Below are 22,620 nucleotides of genomic sequence, written 5' to 3'. Positions count from 1 at the left end.
TCTGCTCATATCCCAGAGACAGGTTTGACATGAACACTTGCAGTTTGGAAGTGCTCAGGTTTGGTTTAGATGGTGGCCCTGCTTCCCTCCAGGTTCAGCTTTGGCAGAAACAGTCCGCCACCCCTGCTTACACCAGGAGCAGAAGTCTGTTGTCACCTTGGTGCTCACTCATGGCAGCCTTGAGCAAGCAGCATTTCTCTCTTGCTGTCTTTCAGTGGCATGGGGCTTCCACAGCTAGCAGTGAGAGATGGGAGGCAGGAATCTCTCAATTCACAGGGCAAAGCAGCCCTCAGCCCCAACAACTTCATAACATCTCCACGCATACCCTGGACATCTCTTGAGCTCTTCATGGTGGAACACCTTTCCCAGTGTAGAAACAAGTGTAACACAAGCTTTTCACCACACTTAGTGAACTTATGGATAAAGCCCTTAAGAGCTTTTGTCAGGATTTTAGATGAAGGAGAAAATTTTTATGGTGCCTGCCTAGCTCTTGGAGGCCAACACACAGCACATTTACAACCTGTGAACAACTCAGCTTGCCAACCATTTTCTGACAGCAGAAACCAGTATTATTTCCGCATAGAAAGTTAGCACTCTAGGAAAAGCAGAAACAGGATTGCCACCTGACCTTGCTCAGGGAAGCAAAACCAGTATTTGGCCACAAAGGCTAGAGAGAAACTATCAAAAAAGTAGGTTAAAACCAAGTACTTTGCATGAAAAGAATTACAGACAGTGGTACTTTTGAGCAAAGCAGCTGCTGAGCTGAAGCAGAGGAGCTCTGGGTAGTCCATTACTGGTCTCCCAGCTCCTCTCACCCTCTACTTTTGCAGTTGGTTTTGCAGCTGGTGGCAAGCACAGGGGGAAGGTATCAGCTGCAACAGGACCTGGAGGAGCAATAAAGTCTGGAATGATCTTACACTTGTACTGCAGCAAAGTGCTCGGTGCTCCTGTTATTACAGCTGTGCAGCTGGGACTTTTAACCTTTTCCTTTGGTTTCAATCACCTGGCCACTGTTCCCAGTTTTTCATTTTCCTTGAGAGCTGTTCCAGAGGGGCAGAGGGAATCTGCCAACCTGCCATTTCTGCAGTAAGGGATTTGCCCTGCTGCTAAGCACAGCTGCTTCAGCCAGTCTCAAGGCTGGTGACAAGCACTGGTCAGCACCTTGATGCAGCCATAAAAACCACAGCAGGTTCCACCAAAAAGCAACTCAGCATACCAGTTAAGAACAGCAGCATCTCACCTAAAGGTCTAAACATGCATTAGAGAGTGGTACTAGCCTTGCTGCACACTCATCCCTACTGGTTTGATCACAAACACCCACAGCCCATCCCCGCCCATCAAACCTTCATTTTCCTCCTCTCTAAGCCCAGACCCTCTCTAGGTTGGCAAGAGCAGCCTCCCAGGCTCCCGTAGGTGCCCAGCCAGTGAAGAAAGCAGCCACAGCAGCATCCAGATTTTGTAACTGGTCATCAGGCCAGCATGGGAGAGGAGGAATTAAAGTGGATTTCAGAGTCAGCTTTAAGCTGATAAAAGCAGCTGTGGGTATCATTCAAGGCAACATGCATCTGAGACCAGACACTGGAGGGATAACCATGCCTCTGACCAGGAGAGAGGGGCTCACAGAGGTCCAGCAGCCCAAATGCCTGCCCAGGGTCCCTGCCCAGCCCTTGCTTTGCACTCACACAAACTGGCCAAGATGTGTCTGACAGTCTGCCTGAACATTCCTCCTTTAGGCCATAGCCTACCTCCCCAAGAGCAGGCAGGACCAGTGCTCCCAGCAGCGCCAGAGAAGCAGACATCCCCCCACAGCCTGAGCTTCCCACACTCACCTTGGAGTGCAGCTGGTCACAGAAAGTAGCCACAGCATGTGGGAAAAGAGCAGGTTCAATAAAGCACTGTCAGGTGAAATGAGGAGAGCTGGAGGGACTGAGCACCCTGTCAGAGCAGTCTCCCACATATTATTATAATATTTATTTAAAGAAACCAACCCTTTCAGCTAGCAGCAGGCAGCATCTCATTAAATGTGTTGGGTTACCGGGTGCACCAAGCAGCTGCTGAAGTGTTAGCTTCTTCTCACCTTATTACAGTCCTCCACCAGCTGCTTCCAGTTCTCCTTCCCTCCCCTCAGTTCATCTTTATTTTCACACTCTCTGCTTCCTCAGCTCTTTTCCCCTGTTGTACCCATCCCTCCATGCCCCCATCAGTAGCTGTGCTGCAGAATGTACCGCAGGCAGCCTCTGATGCTTTAAAACTCTGCCAGCAGCTGGAAGAAGAGAGTGGGATCTTGCTCTGAGCCCTTAAAATCAGCTCCTAAATCCTGCAGCCGCCTGGCACAGCCAAGCCCTCAGCCTTCAGAAGTTGGGAACAGCAAGAAGAAAATATGGGAGAAAAGCTGAGTAAAAGCATTTCTTTACTTTGGGCAACTTCCACCTCCCGCAGGCAGGGTCTGCACAGCATCAGCAAGCATTGCTCACCTGGAAATGGTTCTGAGGGCACCAGCAGCTGCCAAGGTTGTAGCAGTAACACACGGACCTTGCAACGACCCCTTCCCCTGCACAAACCCCCAGGCCTTCCCACTCTCCAAGGTCTGTCCTGCCATTTTCACTGCTGGGGGGGGGGGGGGGGGGGGGGGGGGGGGGGTGCTCATCTGTCCAAGCAGCAGATGAGACAATTTCAGGGAGAAACCACACTGCATCCTGATATCAGCTCTTCCATTAATAAAAAGCATTAAACAAAAATAAAATAAAACAAAAGCTGACCTACCTGGGGATAAAGTGTCAAGAAGCAGCAAGAGGGGTCTGCTCTGCAAAGGAAGACAATCCAGGACCGATGGGGGGCAGCAACTTCGCCAACAAGGGACTCAGTACCAGAGCAAGAAGAGCCAGTCTGGGGGCAGCGATTGTCACCATGCAGGTCCATAGCAATGAAGAAGGTCCAAGGGCAACCCTGAAGCCAGGGCCGAGGAACAAGGCAAGGCACAGCACCCACACAGCCCAGCCAAAGGAAAAAAAAGGGTCTAAGAGCCTGAGCTTAAATGCAGCCCATGGCTAGGGGCTGGAGGTCAGTGGGTAGGTGGGAACAGGTCCCAGGTAAGGCTCATCAGGGTGATTAGAGCCTGGAGATGCATGCAGACCTCCAGGAAAGCTTTCCTTCTTGGTCCTGGGGGCTTGGCCCTACCCCATTAGCACTGATGCTGGGGCTTCACTACTGTCCTCCCAGACCAGCACGAGGCACCCACCATGCAGTGGGTAACCTCACCTGTCCTGTCTTTGACCCTCTCCATAAAATGCATTTAGAGGTGATATTACAGAGGTCCCGCACGGCTATATAGACAAGATAGGTTTTTACACCCGTACCTTCTCCCAGGAGCCAGGGTGCCACAGCCACCACTGTGGGATGCTCCAGGAGACCGTTAAGCTCCTCTTATACTTTGAGAGTTTGTGTGCTCAATCCCTGGGGTTAATTACAACCTACTTGCCCTAATTACATCCCCAAATTCCAGGTTTGGGAGCTGAGTAATCATCAGTGCATTCCCTGCGTAAGCTGTCCCCAGAGTCCTGCCTGGATAGGAGCACATCGGTCTGCTGCTCCCCAGCCACTGCTGTCATGCTGGAGCCACCAGCGTTTCCCAGATGGGAGCCATGGTCCAGCACTGCTTTTAAATGCAATACTCCATGAACAGAGGGGGTGATCCCCAGGCACCTTTTTAGTCCCTTTGCTGTCCTTGTGCACTGTTGGAACAATTGCTCTTCCTGCCCATGCATGGGCAGATGCAAAGCCACACTTCTCCCAAATCCAGATGTCCTCTCCCAGCCTAGACGGGAGAGAGCACAGACCCATGGGTGGTGGGAGGGGGATGAGGGGACCAGCAGAGCATCCCCGGGGCTGGCAGCTCCCTCAGCCCCTATCAGATGTTTAAGTGCCCCACCAGCACAACTGGCCCAGCATGGGGGTAGCAGAGTGAGGACCCCCATCTCCCCCTCCCCACAGCCATACACTGCACTCCGCAGGGCTCTGCCAGCAGTGCCACATTGCTGAAACCTCTCTCCTCTGGACACCTCTCCTCCAGCAGTTTTGTATTCATGCTGATCATTTCCACTTGTGCCAAACTTTGCTCCTTTACATTTCTTCTCTCCTTTGCTTTCTGGACCCCATGAAACTCATCCATAATAAGCAGCTGTTGTTTTTCAGGCTGTGCATTTGAAATAAAAACAGTCCAAACTCTCCCTCCTCCTCTAACAGGAAATAAATAAATAAAAGGAAACAAAACCCTCCAAGCACAGAACCAAATAGCTTTGATGGGAACGGCAGGTTTCAGGCACACCCAGAAAAACCATCCCAGTTTCTCTGGGTCAGGAAATGGGTCAGGAGGGGGATAGGGCTGGGGTCCCCACACTTGCACCAACCACCCTCGAAATGATCCTGCAGCTATTAATGACAATATGAGAACATGAGGCTTTGTGTTGTTTCTTTTAAAATCCTTCGGGCACTTTTAAGGGCTCTAATTCATTAACCTTTCCTTGGCTGAGACCAGCAAATGGATATCCAGAAATACAAAAAGCAATTAGACAAATCATGGGGAAAAAAGTCCATCAACATTACTAAACATAGCCCTTCAAGAAAGTGCCTGACCTGCAGGTGGGGAGAGCGGCTGCGGGCTGGTGAAGTGCAGCTGCTGTTTTCCTTGAATTCAATCCATTCCCTTTGCTGCTTTTAGAGGTGAGGGTGCTGGGGTAGACGGACCTTTGCCCTGACAGGTAACCACCATCCCCAAATTAATCTCTTATTGATGGAAAAGCCCAGGGATGACTGACCTTTCAGAACCCTCTCTTTATAAAGAAAATATTGAAATTTACATATGGCCACAAGACAGCTCCCACTGAGAGGGAGACCTGCCGGAGAAGGTCACTTTTGGGGTGGCTGGTCCAGCATATGGGCATCACATGTGGGCAGAGTTGCTTTCTGTGCTCACTCAGACATAACTATGACAGACACCTTAAGGCTGGGCCTCTGTCTTTCTCGATACTGGAGAAATTCATGTCCATAGGCAGCCAGGGATTATGTCCAAGCTGTATAAGCAGCTGCTCATGTCTGAACAACCAGGGATCAAGTCAGGAAAGCTAAAGCCCTCATAGAATTAAATCTGGCCATGGATGTCAAGGGCAACAAGCAAAGCTTCTGTAGGTACGTCGGTGATAAAAGGAAGATTAGTGAAGATGTGGGCCCTCTCTCTGTAATGAAATGGGAGACCTGGTTACCTGGGACATGGAGAAGGCTGAAGTACTTAATGACTTTTTTGCCTCAGTCTTCACCGGCAAGTGCTCCAGCCACACCACCCAAGCCACAGAAGGCAAAGGCAGGCACTGGGAGAATGAAGAACCACTCACTGTAGGAGAAGATGAGGTTCAAGACCACCTAAGGAACTTGAAGGTGCACAAGTCCATGGGACCTGATGAGGTGCATCCACGGGTCCTGAGGAAACTGGCAGATGAAGTGGCTATGTAATTATCCATCATATTTGAGAAGTCATGGCAGTCCAGGGAAGTTCTCACTGACTGGAAAAGGGGAAACATAACTCCCATTTTTTAAAAGGGAGAAAAGGAAGATCCAGGGAACTACAGGCCAGTCAGTCTCACTTCTGTGCCCAGCAAGATCATGGAATGGATCCTCCTGGAAACTATGCTAAGGCACATAGAAAATGAGGAGGTGATTGGTGACAGCCAACATGACTTCACCAAAGGCAAATCATGCCTGACAAATCTGGTGGCCTTTTACGATGGGGTTCCAGCATTGGTGGATAGAGGAACAGCAACTGACGTCACCTACCTGGACTTGTGCAAAGTGTTTGACACTGTCCCACATGACATCCTTGTCTCTAAATGGGAGAGACATGGATCTGACAGATGGACCACTTGGTGGGTAAGGAATTGGCTGGATGGTCGCACTCAACGAGTTGTGGTCAATGGCTCGATGTCCAAGTGGAGACCAGTGACAAGTGGCCTTCCTCAGGGGCTGATATTGGGACCGACGCTGTTTAACATCTTTGTCAGCGACATGGACAGTGGCATTGAGTGCACCCTCAGCAAGTTTGCCGACGACACCAAGCTCTGTGGTGCGGTCAACACGCTGGAGGGAAAAGATGCCTTCCAGAGGGACCTTGACAGGCTTGAGAGGTGGGCCTGTGTGAACCTCATGAAGTGCAACAAGGCCAAGGCAAGATCCTGCACATGGGCTGGGGCAATCCCAAGCTCAAATACAAGCTGGGTGATGAGTAGATTGAGAGCAGGCCTGCGGAGAAGGGCTTGGGGGTGTTGGTTGATGAGAAGATCAATATGACCCAGCAATGTGCGTTTGCAGCCCAGAAAGCCAACCGTATCCTGGGCTGCATCAAAAGCAGCATGACCAGCAGGTCGAGGAAGGTGATTCTGCCCCTCTACTCTGCTCTCGTGAGACCCCACCTGCAGTACTGCGTTCAGCTCTGCGGCCCCCAACATCAGAAGGACATGGTCCTGTTGGAGCGAGTCCAGAGGAGGGCCATGAAGATGATCAGAGGACTGCAGCACCTCTCCTATGAAGACAGGCTGAGAGAGTTGGGGTTGTTCAGCCTGGAGAAGAGAAGGCTCTGGGGAGACCTTATAGCAGCCTTCCAGTACCTAAAGGGGGCCTACCAGAAAGCCAGAGAGGGACTTCTTACAAGGGCATGTAGTGATCGGACAAGGGGTGATGGCTTTAAACTGAAAGAAGGCAGATCTAGATTACATGTAAGGAAGAAGTTCTTTACTGTGAGTGTGGTGAGGCACTGGAGCAGATTGCTCAGAGAGGCTGTGGATGCCCCATCCCTGGGAGCGTTCAAGGCCAGGTTGGATGGGGCTTTGAGCAACCTGGTCTAGTGGAAAGTGTCCCTGCCCATGGCAGGGTGGTTGGAACTAGATGATCTTTAAGGTCCCGTCCAACCCAAACCATCCTAGGATTCTATAAGGACACAGCACCACATGAGTGGTGTGAGCTTGAAACTGTAGGATGACGCAGGTAATGTTGACAGCACTAATCCTATCTGAATGAGCTCACTCTAATGCACAGCACTTCTCCAGGGAGAACCTCTAAAAAACAATTCATTCATGGAAATGGGAACAAATGAGCCATGTTGAACATGAACATGAGCCCTCAGCTCTGACCCGGAGGATGAGACAGCACCAGGTTTGTATGAATTCTCTGTTTTCCTAAGTAAAAATAAACCACCTGCAAATGCCCAGCCTGCTCTGCCTAAGTAACTCAACCATGATGGACCTGAGGTGCGCAAAAAGGAGGGGGAGTGAAAATTAGGGGTATTTCTGAGGTCATTTAGGAGCCTTTCAGACCCTTTTCTACATGTGGTGGTCTCCAGGGAGACCAAGTTGTTATTAAACCAGAACATTGCCTCCTTCTTCCAGGATGCCCACACTGGTTTCAGCTGTTTTTGCAACTCTGTGTAAACCCAGGCTCTAGCAGAGCATCTAGCAGAGATCCCTAAGTCCAGAAACCCCACTAGATCCCAGACAGGGACAAACTGGAAGAACAAGTAAAAGGAAACACAAGCTAGAAGGAGGAACATCTATCAGAATTCTTTAAGAAATAAAATTACTTATGGCTGCAGTGGGCTGTGTTTTCCAGATTTAATGTGGCCAGTACCCAGACACCATGCTGTAAACTGCCTCTCCTGGCAGTTCAGTGCAACGTGGAGGACATGAACGTGGCAATCACAAAAGTGGGAGCCATGAAAGCTCCATCTTTAGCCAGTGAGAGATGGAGATCCCAGCTAAGGTTTCTGGGCTGGCATCTACCAAATTTGTCAACTCTCTTGCACAGTGGGCACAGATTCCTGCCAGCCAGGGTTACCCTGATCCAGCCTCCCTGAGGAGGAGCTGGCCGGATCCTTCCTGAGACCTCCTTCACTCTACATTTCTATACTTCCTATTTCGTTTGCATTGCTCAGTAGTTTTCAGGTGGCAATCCCAAACATTCATCTGTTTCATCCAGATCTTTACCCAGAATGTGAACAGATTAGCAGGCACTTACAGATGTGAGTGGGAAACTACATCACTGGCTACCCCTGGAGGTTATTTTGGGGGTTGCTAAAAGCTGGTCAGGAGATGTGGATCTCTGCCAAAGCATTTCTGGAGCAAACACAATGATTAATAGCCAGCTGGGAAAGAACTGACCAGGTCCTTCAGATGCATTACATCCCTGTAATGCCTTAGGGAGACATAGGCAATCGTACCAGGGAGGCTGACGGCCACCAAGGCTGGGGCTGCAGGAGATGTCTTCTGATTGTACGTGAAAGGAACTAAAAGAAGAGAAGTACAGAAGATCTGTGGGTTCATGGAGGAAAGGCTGTGAGGGAGGAGTTGCTCCTGACAGTATGCAGATGTGGAGTGGTGGGCACTGGTGGAGTGGTGGGAGCGGGGAGAGATGCAATGAGCTGCAGTCAGTCCATGGGGTACATGGCAGATTGTCCTGGTTTTGGCTGGGATAGAGTTAATTTTCTTTCTGGTAGCTGGTATAGTGCTGTGTTCTGGATTTAGGATGAGAATAAGGTTGGTAACACACTGATATTTTACTTGTTGCTGAGCAGTGCTTATGCTAAGTCAGCTACTTTTCAGCTTCTCATACTGCCCTGCCAGTGAGGATACTGGGGGTGCACAAGAAGCTGGGAGGGGACACAGCCAGGACAGCTGACCCAAACTGGCCAAAGGAATGTTCCATACCTTGTGATGTCATGCCCAATATATAAACTGGGGGGAGTTGGCTTGGAGGGGGGATTGCTGCTCAGGAACTAACTAGGCATCGGTCGGCAAGTGGTGAGCAATTGCATTGTACATCACTTGTTTTGTATATTCCAATTCTTTTATTATTGTCATTTTATTATTGTTATTATTATCATTATTATTTTCTTCCTTTCTGTCCTATTAAACTCTTCTTATCTCAACCCATGAGTTTTTCTTTTTTTTTTCCCAATTCTCTCCCCCATCCCACTGGGCAGGGGGGAAGTGAGCAAGCGGCTGCATGGTGCTTAGTTGCTGGCTGGGGTTAAACCGGGACACAAATGTGTCCCCAGGAGCCCCAGTGGGACGGAGGCTTTCGCTCTGCACCCCAGACGGGTGCTCTGACCCAGCTGCCCAGCCCTGCTGGAGCACAAGGAGGAGGGAGATGTCCACCACCTCCTCCTGGCTGCTGCCACTGCCTGAGCAGGGGCTGCAGGGACCAAGAGGAGGAGGAGGACGGCTGATTACAGTCCAAAAACAAGTAGTTAGAGAGCACGAGAAGGGCATTTTCTGAAAATGCTCATGTCATTATTTAGCAGACGCAGAAGAAATGAAATCAATCAAACTGAAAGCTCAAATTAAAACATGCTTTGGTGTTGAAATGAATTTTTTACAGTTGTATCAAAAAGGCACTCTTGGAAGCAGTACATGGCAGTGTCAGCCTCTGCTGCCCCTTGCCCTCATCAGCACCCATGCCCCCAGCAGCAGTCCTGCTCTCACCCCTGCCAGGCTCGGGAAGGCAGGGGACAGGGTCACATTGCTGGCTGCTAGCTGCAAAGTGCTCCAGCTTTGCTCAGAACTCACTATCAGAGTGTTTCACGTTGTGGCTCGGCTCTGCTGCATCTTCATTATTGTTTTTCCCTCTTCCTTCCTCATTCCCCACTTTACATCTCCCCACTTCATACCATTCTTCCCCCTATTTCTTACAAAAAATACATGACTTTAATTTCCCTCAGATGCCCTCTTTGTATCACTTCGAAATTTCTTATTAAGCATTCGGCATCATGTGTATCTCAGTGCTGCTCTGGAGTCGACCTCCCCTGGCATTCTCAGCAGCTGCTCTGTCTGGATAGCTTTTTCCAAGTCGAGGCACATTCATGTACCGGGTGGGCTGGTGTTCTGGTTGTTGGGGTTTTTTTATCATAGTTTATGAAACATCTGCTGTTTATAAATTATTTCTTTTGAATGTCATAATCTTTTCAGTTGTGTGAGCCAACAAGCACCTCTGAGCAGCAGAACGGCGCTGCTAGCGCTTGGAATTGACTTCTATTGCAAACGCTGCACTCGGACAAGATGTGCAGATCCCCGTCCCCAAGCACGCATGCGTGCATGCACACACACATGTACACCCCTTCTCCGTGCCATGGGAAACTCTTCAGAGTCACCTCCAATCCACAAGAAGCCCCAGAGACAACCACCACATGGACGCAAACTCCAGCCTACATCAATCCTGACACCCAAGTCCAGCACAGACAAAGTGAGCCGATGCACACACACACATATTTGGGAACTCATCAAAACATAGCTAAGACCTTTTCAGACAGACTTGTCCCAGAGGAATGGCCCCCAAAGCAGATCCCAAAAGCCTCTGACAAAAGTGCCCAGCCAAGAAACAAAATCACCCATGCCCAGCTCAGCTCATGCTCCTGTACACAGGGCTGGAAATGCTCGTGGACTGTTGAGGAGCCATGCCTGGTACTGAAATCCTGCCTATGAAAACTTAGGGAAGTGCGTACAGGAAAATTATAAGGAAAAGAAGCAAAACAAGTAAGTGATGCATTTGAACATCAAAGCACTCTCAGCCAGCTCTACCCCATTATTTATGGTTTACTCATGGGTTTAATTTTTCTGCTTTGTTTTTTGTTTATTTATTGTTGTTATTTCCTTGAGAGAACGAGAGGAACAAGAGAACCCTCTGGGGGATCAGAAGATTTTCTCGTTCTGCTTAGTGAAAATTCTCAAATGATTGTAAAAACAAGGGAAAATCAATAGAGGATTATTATCTGCAGTGATTCAGCCATGCTATGCCTGAGTGACGGTGGCAGCTTTGCTAGACTGCCCCCCTGACATTGGCTTCTAGCTCTAGTACCAAAGCAGAGAGGAAAGAGCAGGCACTCCTTTTTCACCAAGGCAGGCATATTTTAAGTCACTTTTAACTCTGGACACAACCAGGGGTATTTCAGCCCCAAATCAAAATTCAGACCGGCTCCCTGCACATCACTGCATGTGAAGGATGTAAAAGCCAGCTGGAGCTTACACCAGCTGGTAAGAGCTAGCTGGAGCTAACTGATTGGAGCTTACACCAGCTAGTAAACCCAGGGCATGAGGGTCCTGCAGAGGACTCAGCAAATTGGCTACTACTTTAAAAGAGCCTCTAAGCCCCTCTGCAAATGCAGCTGGAATGGGGGAATGAGAATCCATCCCTGCACTTCCAAACATACCCATTCATGGTCACAAAAGGCTGCTCTGTAGGTGATTTCCTTTTTTTGTTTGCTTTTTTTGGGGGAGGTGACCATTTGTGCCCTGTGAACAAAGACCAAGGTGTCAACACACAACCACTTCTTGGAGGCAGGAGCAGATTTGGCAAATGCAGGTGGATTCTTTAGAGGCAAGGACAAACTCAGTTAGTTACCCACTGAAGGACAAAATCACATTTATGCCCTAACCCTAAAACTCCTGTCAAGGAGTTCTCATAGGGCAGCTTCTCTAGAGACATATCCCTTTTGCAGTGTAATATTGTCTCAGAAGCCAGTCAGGCAAGGTGAACACAAGAACAAAAATGGATTAGAGGCCTTTCATGTAGGCAGGGAGATGACACACGACAAGGGCCAAACCTCCCGGTCCTTGCTCTCAGGGAAGATGAGGAGAGGTTTGTGTCAGCAAGGACTCTTCAGAAAAGCAAAGCATGCAAACCCACCCCTAAATAAGTCTCTTGAATGTCTTCAAATAAAAGACACAAAAGATACTTTACAAATAAAAAAAAATCAAACAATAAATGAGCAGCAGGAGGAGAGGTGATATAATGAATAATTAGACAAATAGGCTAATCCTCAGGAAATTAGCTAATTCCCAGGTAGATAGCAGCTGGGGACTGATTAATTGTTATGCCCCAGGAGGTACCATGCCAGAGACAAGACCTGCTTCAGATCTTCCACCATGGGCTGGAAATGAGCTGGGAAAAGTACATCCTAGGGGCTTCTCCTCACCTCTTCCCTCCTGGAACCTGGGTGTTCCCTGGGGTCCTGCCAGGGCTCAGCCCTCCTGCACTGGAGAGACGATGCTGCAGGAGGTCACCACACGCCTCCAGAGCCAACAGGAGCAGGAGCAGAGAGTAGGATGTGAGCACTCAGCTTAAACAAATACTCCATGCAGCTGGGGTGAACTTAGCTCTAGTTGAGCTCAGTGGAAGTTATAGGACCAGAAAGCATGTGCCCAGCAGGGATGAGGCAATGCTTCCCGTGGACCAACAGCCAGGAAAAACAGCGGGAGCACCGTCTTGCCAACAGGCATTATTTTTATCTCCTCGAGATTAAGATGGAATGTTATTATCGTATTTATCTTGCATCAGTGGAGATATATTATGGACATAATAAAAGTGGAGTCTGGCATTCAGATAAGAATTCACCACGTCAGATCTGTGTTGCATTATTCTTTGTCGACTTCTTATATGACATGATTAAGTAACACTGTTTCAGTCTTTTATCCTGAACATCCTCTCTGGGATGGATTCTTTGAGCTCTTGTGATTTTTTCAGTTAATTTCTGAGGGTCAACACACGTGCACAAGGAATAGGCCGCTCCAGTCGCTGGGAAATCTGGCAGCTGGGTCTTTTTCTCCATTAGTCCAATCATGAACTTACTGATTAAGGCCCCAGCCCACCCACCTAGTCATTTTGGATAAACAAAGAGATGGCCAAGTATCTAGAGCAATTCCTGCTAGAGCTGGCAGGCATTCCTCTGCTCCCAGGTGGAGGTACCAAAGCACACAGGGAAGCAGCGAAAAGCATGATACAAGCATCAGGGTGAGGTTTTCTGTCCCTTCAGGCAGCCAGCAGCTGCCAGTCAATGTGGCTCCTCATTAAATTGCTCATTAACATGCCAGGTCTGTGTGCTGCTCTGACTCCTGCTCACGCTCGGGCCATAGCAGCCCCCATTCCTGCCCGAGCAAGACCTCCGACTCCGGACACTCGGACAGCAATTTTTAACCTTTTTTAACTTACCCCTCGCTATTTTTCCCAGCAGATATCATCCCCTGTAAGCAAATTGCAGCTCCTGACAGTGTTTCTGCTTTGCCGTAGCTCAGCTGTCTCCAGGCCAGAGCACGGGCTCAGAACTGAAGCCCCAGAGCCATGGTGGTGGTTTGCTGCGACAGCGATGCCGGATGCCGCTGTGCTGCTACCATGTCGGCAGACACAGCCAAAAGCTTCGCCAAGGCTGGCCGTGCAGCTGCAGCAGACAAAACACCAGCCTGGTGAGATGTGCTCATTGCAAACCCATCCTCTGCAGGAACTGCCAACAGTTCAGCTTCTTACTAATGCAGAGAAGAAAGGGCTAATATTTCTTTGCCCCATCATGAGGCTGAGAATTAATTTTAACTCTGATATAGGCTACAAAAAAATAAAGTAATTTGGCTGTTTGGAGGAGAGGAAGGGTAAGGCCAAGGACACATTTGCTCATCGCACCTGCTTTGGGTGTGCGACGCCTGGCCATGGGCACAAGCATCCCAGAGTGAGCACTTGTGTTTGGTACGACGATAATGGTTTGAGAGATAATGAGCACATCTATTCCAGGACATGGGTTCCTACATATTTGATAGTGATGTTGTAACATTGATTATTTTCCATTTTTCCCTCTCTGCCATTTGAATAGCTTTCCCTTGTACAGCTGCCGAAAGTCTGTCTTGGAAATCTCCAGACACTGTGTCAAGAAGCGTGACAGAAATGTGTTTGAGCTAACACCTGACAAATTAACCATTCCTATCATTATCTCAATGGGGTAGGTCTTGTTGTATTTGCATAAGGTTACCCAGAATGCTGAGGACGGGGTAGTGTTGCTGTTACCCCACAAACACACAGGCAGCCAGGTACCACACTGCAGATAGCCCAGTAGGTGCATGAGCACGGCTGCACAAACACCCTGCTCCAGATCAGCGAGTGGGAGGCCAAAAAGCCTCCCTGTGCCTCCACTGCTGGGTCACATACCCATGAAAACAGCTATGGTTGCTGCTGAAGGGTGCAGAGCTGATGCAGGAAGGGTTTTCACTGACTTGGGCAGCTTTGCAAAGGAGCCAGGATGGAAGGATGCTGGGGTGGGAGAAAGATCTGAGATTTTGACATGATCGCTGGTGCAAAAAGACCTGCTTAGGGGTGTAATTTCACTGTAGGCAGCTCTTCCACTTTGCATTCAAGTCCAGAAATAGTCTTTGCTGAGTTTTTCTACCTCAAATCAAACTACACCCAGGCTTGCGACACAAGCAAGTCACTCCCAGGGCCTTCTGATGGACCCTGGGACCCCCAGACTCACCTGTGTGTGGTTCAGCTTGACAGAAGACAATACAGCGCTAGGAAGGGAAAATCAGCTTGTTCTTCAAATATGCTAAGACACCAACACGCTCTCTCCAGCAGCAGTGCCACCAGCTGTACTACTTGGGGCCATTATAGATAACAGTTTGATTAAGAATTTATACATGTATTTTACCTTGTTTCTATTGCTGCTGGCAGAAGCAGCCCTCAGCTGAGAGCTAAAACCTCACAGCAGAGAAAATTCAGGTTTTAGCTAAACTCACTTTGGTTGGAAATCCCTCCAGGACAAAGTTTCTGGATTATCTTTCCAAGGGGAAGCGAGGTCTGCACCGTGGCATAGGCTATGGGGAATGCCTTGGGCTCCCGCGTTGGTGTGGGGACAGCAAAGCCTCTCACTGGGGCCTTAGTGCCCCAGGTGGGCAGCGGAGGTGGAATGTCCCTCTCCAGGGGTTATTGGGGACCCAGGAGGCCAGAGCCTCCCTGTCTCGCTCCCCTCCTCACCTGGGCAGAGGAAAACATGGCCCCAGCCTGTGGCTGGATGCAGCAAGGATGCAAGTGGAGAAGCAAGAAGCCAAACAGGTAGTTTGACAGTGTGCTTTGTCTTGCCAAGACAAAAAAAAAGCCTGACACACAGACACATACAAGAAAATTCAATAATGTTTTTCTTCTAATGAACGCCAGTGGGCTTGCTTTTATTTGGTACTTTAGGCATTTACATATAAATTGCTCTGTAATGGCTCTGCCCTCCTTCTCTTCAGCATTTGTTGTTAATGAGCTGTACAAAAGGTCATGGGGCTGACCTGAATGCTGCTGCAGAGCTGTGGTGTGATCCTGTCCATCGAGCTGAGCTGAGCTGCGGGTCCTTCCTTTCCCTCCTGCCCGCCCTGCTGGCTTGCGAGGCACCCAGGCTAGCAGGCACCCTAAAAAACAAACAGTCACCTCAGAGATGCAGGATGAGTCCTGTCCCAGTAGCGGTGCATTCTGCATCCCATTCCCAGTGAGATTGGGTCCCATCATGTAGATGACTGTGTGTTATAGTAGCATAGCTGGTAACGGGGCTTGGGCTCTGCTGGCATCAGTGGCAAGGGGATTAATTCAGTTTCTAACAAGCCTCCTCCAGCCCAGCATGCTCATTGCTGCCAGCCTGAGGAACCCCATCCTGACAGCACTGCAGAGGCCAGCATCACCCTGAACAAAGACATTTGCCCCAAGACATCTCAGGGCACGCTGAAATAAAAGCCAAATTTCTGCCATCCAGGCTCCAGTGCTGGAGGATGCAGGAGGCAGCAAGGGGAGGCTGACGGGTCGAGGGGAAGCTGCTTACCCGGGCAGGAGGGCTGGGGGGACCCCAGGCACCTCCAAGCAGAGCCTTGCCCCGGGAGATCCCCGAAGGCAGGAGGAGGGCGGCTGGCAGCCCCCCGCCAGCAGGGTTGGGGGGGGCAGCCCCATCTGCCCGATGCCGAGCGCTGCAGAGCTGACCTAATTTCTGCCATCTCCCCGGGATGCGCTTGTCTCTGGGACCGGATAAGGCTCCCTTTGATCAAAGGAGACTTATGCTAAAGTCAGCTTTTGTCCATAAAGAATTAAGGCGGCGGGCGCAAGAGCGAGGGGGGTGCACACTGCAATGGGAGAGGCAGGCGGGAACGGGCTGGAGAGAAATGCCATTAAGGGCAACAGGCATTGAAGTGACAGAGTTGGAAGGCCCATGACACTCCCCAAATGCAGAAATGCCTCCAACAACAAGGAAAAAAAGAAATAAAAGGGGGGGGGGGAATAGCAGAGCAGCTTCATCCTGGAGTCTAAACTGGAGATCACCTTCGGGGGGGTGGCTGCATCTGCAGGAGCAGGGCCCCCCTGCTTCACCAGTTTCTCCTCACTGAAGATGAACTGATGCCTACAGCTCATGGAGACCTGGTGGCTGCCCCCTCATTGTCCAAAGGCTCATGGCAAAGCTCCTTCTTTGCACCGTTTCCATGTGCTTAAAAAGGGGAAATAATTAGCTGGCAGACTGGAGAGGAGGGAAGGTGTTTAGGTTTGATGGCATGGGACAGGGCAAGGGTGTATTAGGAAAAGGCTGTGTTGCCACACAGTGGATCCAGGACCCTGGGGCATTGGTGGGGCATTAGTGCTTGTCTCACCTTAGGTCTTGCAGATGACCTATAACTTAAAAAGGAGGCAAGAGATAGTGATAGGAAAACCCAAAGTTTTGGAATTACCTTAAAAATCCAGCCAATTCTACCTCTTTGCCAACCAACCACACCTGCGTGCCTGACACAGTCAGCATGACTCCACCACTCACCCATGAGTCCCTGCCCAGACCAGGGAGGTCCATGAAACACAAGCAAACCCTCTGCCATCAGATGAAGGTTTCTGGGAAACTCCTGCATGGACAAAGTCAGATAGTTCATATACTTATTTGTGTCCCTTGAACACAAAGTGCTGGAATGCATTCACAAGATACATAATTGTAAAGTACTGAGAATTTTTGCAGAGAACAAGGATTTTTCTTTTTTTATTGCAACATTGGTTTAATCTAATGCCTGCATTTGGTCGAAAACATGTACCCTATTCATTTAAGTGAATAAATCTGAACTGAAGACAAAACCCTTAATGGCAAAGCAGCAAAGGAGAGATAACATCCTATATCCTCCACAGGGAACATTTGGCCAAACAACAAAACCGAAAAAAGGCAGCAAATATCCTTTTCTCTCTGCTCTAAGCCTAGCTTAAGCCCTTGGGAGCTTTATGTAGGTGTTCCTGTAAAAACACATGCCAAAATGCTATTGGCCTCTGCTAGGGAGGCTGCAACACAGCCAACGCTCCTTCCTCACACTGCAAAGGTTTATAGCAGATGAGGGTGATGCTCTGTGAATCCCAGGTTTAAGATCAGAACTACAAGAGTGAGCAGGACTGGGGTATATTTATCTATGGGAAAATTTGGTTGTCGCCCTAGCATTTTCTCCAGGTCACCTCACCATTCCCTTCTTCCCAAATGGAAAGATTTTTGCTTAGAGATATGCCCCTGCGGCCAATCAAGAAAAACTATATTCTGAATTCTTCCATACCAGAATATCCAGCTTCAGTACTTATTGGCAAGAAAAACTCAAACTAAAAAAAATGCTGGCATTATAAGATCAAAAAGACAGTCGCCCCCAAACTGAACAGACTCAACGAGGACGTTCAAAATTTTATTTATCTTTTAACAAGAAGACAGAACTAAAACTTACGCAAAAAAAAAAAAAAGCCTGAAGAGGTGAAAAATAAAGGATTGGTTTCTTTTGTTTTCGGAGGGAGGACATACAACTGAGGTAAATTTACAATAATAACCTGAAACTTCAACTGAGAGCTGAAAAAAGAAAAAAGGCAAGCAGGGAAAAGGCACGTGTCAGTGCTGAAGGCACACATTACTTCAAGGCTCTGCCTCTCATTGCCTAGCCAGAGAAACCTGCCAGGGTGGTAAGAGGGCGAGACCTTGTCCCTGTCCCCTGGCACAGCGCTGGCTGCACTCTTGCCGGAGGGTGCCGGGTGGGGTGGGGTGCCCAATTCCTGGGCTCTCCTTCCCACACGGATGTGCCATGCATGGGACTCCTTGCTCCTGATAGTTACCTACAGCTATCCAAAGGGCAGTTTCAAAGATGATTCTTCTTCGCTGTAGTGGCAGACTGTAAATATCAATACATAAAATATAATGTCAGGCTAGATACTAAGGAAAAAAAGTCCCCTGGGAGACTGGTATAGCTCTGGGACAGGTCACCAGAAGTGGTGAAGTCTCCACCCTTGGAGGTTTCTAGGATGTGGCCACACAGAGCCACAGCTGACCAGATCTAGTGATCTGGTGACAGTTCTTCTCAAGCAGGAGATTGGGCTAGAGACGTCTAGGTGACGCTTTATAGAATCATAGAATAGAATCATAGAATCATTTAGGTTGGAAAAGACCTTTAAGATCATTGAGTCCAACTGTAAACCTAACACTGCCAAGTCCACCAAGAAGCCATGTCCCCAGGTGCCACATGTACACATCTTTTAAATACCTCCAGGGATGGTGACTCCCTGGGCAGCCTGTTCCAATGAATGACAACCCTTTCAGTGAAGACATTTTTCCTAATATCCAATCTAAACCTCCTCTGGTGCAACTTGAGGCCATTTGCTCTCATTCTACTGCTTGTTACTTGGGAAAAGAGACCAATCCCCACCTCGCTACAACCTCCTTTCAGGTAGTTGTAGAGAGCGATAAGGTTTCCCCTCAGCCTCCTTTTCTCCAGACTAAACAACCCCAGTCCCCTCAGTCGCTCCTCATAAGTCTTGTGCTCCAGGCCCTTCAACCAGTTTTGTTGCTCTTCTTTGGACAAAATTTCAGTTATCTTTTTCTTTATCTTTTTTTTATCTTTCACCCAACATGTCCATGAAATAAGTCAACCAGGAGGTTGGTTAGAAAGTCTGAAAAAATTCAATGCTGCAGTATTTACACCAAGTGGTACCAAGAGGTATCTCAGATGCGGCGCTTCATGCAGTGCTCTGGTAACACCACTATGGGTAACTTACGAGTTTAGGAAAATAGGGCTGGCATATAGCAAAAGAAGATAACTTGTAAGAGACGCCTGTTACTTCTTCCTTGCAAATAAACTGGAGATGCCAGAAGTAGAAGCTCCCCCAGACCTGTCAGGGAGCCAAACACACTGGGGAGCAACAAGGGGACAGCGGAGGTCGGGTCCTGGGAGCCCGGCCACCTCGGGCTGCAGACCCATAGCTCTGGGGTTGCTCTGGTCCCTCCAGGACTGCTCAGCCACAGAGCTGAGCATCCCCAAAAGCAGTCTCTGGCAGGAGGATCTGTAAACAGCAAGTCACTACTGTATGAAGTGAGAAATGTTACATAAATTACCACCAATTTAGTATAATTCAGAGGACAACCTTGTCCAAGGAGACAATTAATCATTCCTCAGAACAAAAAGGGAGGTAAACAGCCTGAACAATAGATTCCCAAAGCTGGCGAGCATGTGAAATCCCTCTTTTTATCAGTAGTATCAGAGTATTGCAATTAAAATAGTTGCCTGAAAGATGGAAAGGGAAGTTTTAACCCAGCCTGTTGTCTGATCCCGCCACAGCTCTGGCAGGCCATGGGGTCTCAGTGGAAGTCCAGACCCTCAAAAAGACACCGAGGGACCCAAGTGATGGTGATTTCCATGGTGACCACAGACAACCTGGCCAAGGCGGTTACAGAAAACCCCAGGAGAAGCAGCCTGGGATGGCCATGGACACCTCAGCCCTTCCTGACAGCAGGCAGCCAGGGGCCAACTAGGGACCCACAAGTATGAACCAGAGCATGAACACCCAAGGCAAAGGGGTGCTTTGGGTGATGGGGACGTGCTAGTTACAGGCTGGTGAGGGATGCTCACATCCCACTCATTACCAGTCTCCCAAACCCTCCCATCTCTCAAGTGATTAGCAGAAAGCTTGTTTGAGAGGATCAAGGCTTCTCCCTCCCTCGCCTTCCCCCTGCATCCTTGCAGAAAGCAAACCCTCTTTGCTGTAATTGATGGACACAATTCACTGCAATTAGTATTTCAGCAGCAGGTAGTTAACCCTCAGGGCAGAGCGCAGTTGTCTCTATTTGGCTTGCTCTGCCTGGCTGTGAATTTAGAGCAAGTTCTTTAGATTAGTGTTTCCTTGCTGAGCCATCAGAGCAGGCAGCCCTCTCTGCTCCTCCATCCAAAGAAGGCTCACTGGTCAGGGCAGCAAAACACCCCCTCAATCCCCCTTGGCTGCAGAAGCCAGCCCAGCAAAAACCGTGGGCCGTGATTGCCTGCCTGCTCCCATAAGGAGGCTGAGGTCCTTGCCCTGCTAAAAGGAACTGATACAGGTCATAAATGCAGGCACTAATGCAAAACACCTTAATGGCCCCAGCACTGAGGCTGATATTTAGACAAAAAGCAATTTGTTTGTCTTTTAAGTTCCCAATAATCTGCATTTATTTTAATTGGCACTCATGGCAAGAGCATTTACAGACAGCAGCTGGGAAGGTATAATTATGTTACTATCTTAGGCATACATACAACCTAAGGGTTTTCTGCTCACAGACAAAAAAGAAAAAAAGCAAAGAGAAAGAAAAGGGACAGCCATGAAGCCATGGACTTCTTGTGATCTGGACCAGAGCCAGGCCAGCATGGAGGGCTTTGCACATTGCAAAGACAGAGCACCCAGTGCTGGAAAGAGACTGACGTCTGCCGAGACTCCAAGGGCAGTACCGCTAATGGGGCAGTACCATCCACAAAACTCTGCAAGGGAGGTGAAAACGTGGCCAAAAAACCTTGCAGGGATTAAGAAACACAGGGATTTCCCTGGAAATAGTAAATGTTTGGGGAGCCTCTCGGGGAATTTGGAACAGAAACAAAAATCGTGGAGAGCTCGATCACATGTTGCAGGATTACAGCAAGGAAGCAAAGCTTTGCAGGCAAAGGGTTGGGTTTGAAGGACCCTGCACTCCCCTCTCTGCCATACAACCCCGCCCGCATGATGCTGTCCTAAAAGCTTTGTCACTTACTGAGACCAGCAGCATGGCACCTACTCACGTACCAGCTCGCTCTGGGAAAGAGCGGCGGTCAAGGGAGAAAATCCCCAGGTGCAGCTAACTCCCCCATCATCATTTTGAACCCTAGTCCTGTTCTCCAAGACCCCTGCAGCCCTCCCCAGCTTTGTCTTTCCTGCACCCTTAGTCGTAAGTCTTTCTGCCCACACTACCTACAGGCTATCTGCAATATTTAGGCACGGACACAGCCCAGACTGGTGCTGCTTGCCTGCAATTACAGGAGCTGCACAGGCAGCTCAAAAGTTGGATGAAAGCACCACCACAACATCCAGCCTCGTGGCCACCCCGTCTGTGCACAGGGCACAAAACCAGCCCTGTTCCTCTGCCAGAGGTGCAGGAAAATACCGGTATCTCCAACTTCTACCTCTATATTGTGGCTGCTGGCTGGAGATCCTCCTGCTCTCCGACACGAACCACACAAGCCATGGTCCCCCACACACATAGACACTGTTCTTGTGGCAAAGCAAAACTGCCCATACGGAACATGATGGCAGCTCACAGACGCTGCTGCATACCACCACCCCGCACTCCTCACCGCAGAGGTGAGCTGTGGGGTTTTTCCAGTTATGTGACTGGAAAAAAAATCCTCAAGCTTTCTAACTCATATTTTCCAAGACCTTCTGCACTGGGTGGATGCCTGATGACATCCAAACACATTATGGCATTTCAGTGGGGTGCTATTCATCAGTTGAGTTCTCTTGCTCCAAACACAAGGTAAAACATGTTGACTTTAAACTTCAGGGAAGGCAACTTAAGCCAATGCCTTGTTCGTCTAAGAGCACACACAGAGCCCACACGGCAGCTCGGCACCATGAGTGGCAGCTCATTGAGCTGCTGTTACCCAAACCGTGTTTAATCATGTTCATACCTCTCATGTTCTAATAAGAGCTTGGTTTTCTTTCCCCCCCCCTCAGAAAATAAGTGGCCTGGCTTTACCAACTTAACTCTGTCCTAGAAAACTTTTTGCCTGTGAATAGTAATTTATTTCCACAGATTGTTTTTAACAATATCACAACATGCCTCAACAGCTGTCTTAAATCCTCTCTGTCCTGGATATATTAATGATGTAACTGAAAGCCAGCCTGGCCAGGAAATTTACAACTCAAGTGGAAAAAAGCACCACGTTCATCATCAGTAAAAAACAATTACCCCAGACAAAAGCCATGGACCAAAAATAAACCACCACTTGCCCAAATAAATGAGAAGCAAGTGCCAGAACACAAGTGGGGGGGGATTGCCTGCACGAATTGCCTCAGCCCCAGCATAACAGGGCAGAGGCAGCCCCGAGGCTCGGGGCTGGCACGGTGCAGCACCAAATACCGGGGCCAGCCTGCGCCGGGGTGTCAGAGGAGATGCCCCCCGCTCCCAGCCTCTCCCCTCCACCCAGCTCAGGCATCCTTGTGCCGCCATCACGATGTCAGCCGGGCTCGACAGAGCTGACTTTTAAAGTGTAATTTGTTATTCTGTTACGGTCATTTTCTATATTAATTTTATGCGGCATCAAAAGCCCTTTCATATGTTAAACTCTAATTCATATGCTAATACCCAATTTATGGCAAGGTAATTATTTTTTGTCAAATTTATTATTCAGCGTTCATTGAGGCACGGAGGCGGGCAGCGGGTGAATTTTGGCACTCTGTAGTGTGGATGGGCAGGACCAAGCTCTCCCGCTTCCCGAGTGTAAACCGGAGCAGGCACAATACCATTGCCTCCTG

The sequence above is a fragment of the Harpia harpyja genome, chromosome 1, assembly GCF_026419915.1.
Source record: "Harpia harpyja isolate bHarHar1 chromosome 1, bHarHar1 primary haplotype, whole genome shotgun sequence".
Taxonomy (NCBI): Eukaryota; Metazoa; Chordata; class Aves; order Accipitriformes; family Accipitridae; genus Harpia; species Harpia harpyja.
This window is presented reverse-complemented; position numbering follows the sequence as displayed.